Here is a 2,539-nt window from a genome sequence, read left to right as displayed (position 1 = left end):
CCGAATGACATCACCAAGAGGTAGAATATATAATGAAAACAATAGCGGTCCTAAAACGGAACCTTGAGGAACACCAAAACTTAAAATTGATTTGTCAGAGGACAAACCATCCACAGAGACTAACTGCTATCTTTCCGACAGATAAGATCTAAACAAGGCAAGAACTTGTCCAGACCAATTAGGGTTTCCAATCTCACCAATATAATGTGGTGATTGATAGTGTCAAAGGTGGCACTAAGGTCTAGGAGACCTTGCACGTGCACGTAGACAAGATGGCGTATTGAATAGAAAGCGGTACAAACCACCTCAAGATGAAAACATAATATTCGAAATCAGTAAATTAGATTAAATATTAGCATTTCATATATTCGCAGTAAATAAAATTAAATCTGGATAATAACACAAAACAAATCATGAGGCTAGAGAAATATATCGACAAATATTACAACAACATGCAACACCCAAACATGGCGGAAGATAAACTAGAAGAACCAATCCCCAAGAGAAAACGCGACTCGTCGACTGATACAGATGATATATGCTTTTCATCACTGGGTCTGGTAAGTGTGGAAAGCGACCTGTTGAAGTCGATAAATGACAAATTGGGCATACTAGAATTGGTCATTTAGGACGAAAAAGAGTTGAAAGCGAGTCTTGAAATGTGTGACGAAAAAGCATCGATAATGGAAACAGAAACCAAAAAATTGTGAGTGACTAAGATGGAAACGGACGTTAGGGAACTTAAAAAGAAGAACAACCTTCTGAGAGAAGCCTTACTAGACATCCAAACTAGATTGATGAGAGAAAATCTAGTACTTACGGGTATTCAGGAAAAGGAGGGAGAAATAACCGAGAATATTATGAAGGATTTCCTGCATACAGCGCTTCAAATACCACTCGAGGCTGTCGATAAAATCCAACTCGAACGTGTACACCCTTTCGGACAAAGAGGACAGAAATATGATCGCCCAATCGTTGCCAAATTTGCATTTTTTAAGGATAAAGCTATGGTTAAAAGCCTAGGAAAAAGACTTGCTGGCATGAAAATAGGCATGAATGATCAGTTCCCGAAGGAGATTGTGTAGTATCGAGTCAATGCTGGCAATTATTGCTGTGAAACAAAGGAGTCCGCTCATACTGAACCTTGATCATAAGTTTTATTCATATCACAAGATTTCAGCATGAGTTTACAGGTGTCAAGATCACCCGGAGAACGGCGTCCCAGATTGCAATGGCCGCTCTAACCTCTTCTTCCTTTTTACCCAGTATATATAATCTTCCCAAGATATGGGTGGCTCCCTCTACTGTCCAATCCCCTGTCTACAACACACACTTCCTGTATTTTGTATGTGGCGTCACACTAAAACCGGCTCTCTTTCTGCCAAATAAACATCCTTTCAGATTCCACTTAAAAACATTAACAAAGTCATAATCTTCATATACGACATTCCCCCCTTCGAGACTAAAAAGTCTCGAAAACAAACAGAATAGGATTATGACAAGTAACAATTTATCTTATTGAGTATCTTTAACATTAAACCAAAAACATTTCCCTCTGGAGTGTAAATACCTTTCTATGAAATATGAACAAATCTTTATGAAGTGTGAATACATTACTATGAAATATGAACAAATCTTTATGGAGTGTGAGAGCGAAAAACTGTCTGGCAGCCTTCTTTCCAAATATCCATCCATCAATCAAGACAGTAAAATTCTCTCACGGCCCCTCTGCCCCAGGCAACCACCTAGGTACTCCAGATGAATTCATAAATCTTTATCAATGCATTTGAAACTATGATGCAATTAAATACACATGAAAGCCCCAGCAAACAAAATACTATCCAAAATGTCCACTCTAAGGCTGGTCAACCCATCGGACCCTACAGTGGATCTCTATCCCTGCCTAGACTCCCTGTCCCTAAGCATCCACGAAATAAACAAAAACATCTAAGATCCCCACATGTATCCAATAATCATCAAATATCATTCTACAAAAATTAATACCTAAGAAAATGACACACATTATGTATTACACATGCAAATATGTCTATATTTCATTGCAGACACTGGAATGTAGTCCACTACACTTCATCTCCCCCGTAGTCTCGACTTCCAATGCATCGTTGATGATGGAATCGGAACATTTCCACACCTTCCTTGTTCCATCTCCTCCAGTCATTCTCCTTTCATATTGTCCCTTCATATTGTCCTTGTTTGAGTATTTCAATCTCTACATATTCCCCCAAATGCTTCTGGAAGAAAATAAAAGACCAAACAGTATCTTTTGCAAAACAACATTTTCAAATCAAAACATCAATATCAACTAAGAATATAAAAATGATATATAAATTATGTATGAATCACATTATCCTATTTCCCCCCTTTGATTCATAACATCATACTAAAATCACACCAATATTGAAAAAAAAAAAATTTTGAAAAATGATCAAATAATCAAAAAGGATATTTATCCATCAATACTCCATCCAGTCCCACTTGTCCATCTTCATCCAGATCAGGAATAGTCAACAACGGCATC

The sequence above is a fragment of the Coregonus clupeaformis genome, unplaced genomic scaffold (assembly GCF_020615455.1).
Source record: "Coregonus clupeaformis isolate EN_2021a unplaced genomic scaffold, ASM2061545v1 scaf1850, whole genome shotgun sequence".
NCBI lineage: Eukaryota > Metazoa > Chordata > Actinopteri > Salmoniformes > Salmonidae > Coregonus > Coregonus clupeaformis.
Note: the sequence above shows the minus strand (reverse complement) of the source record.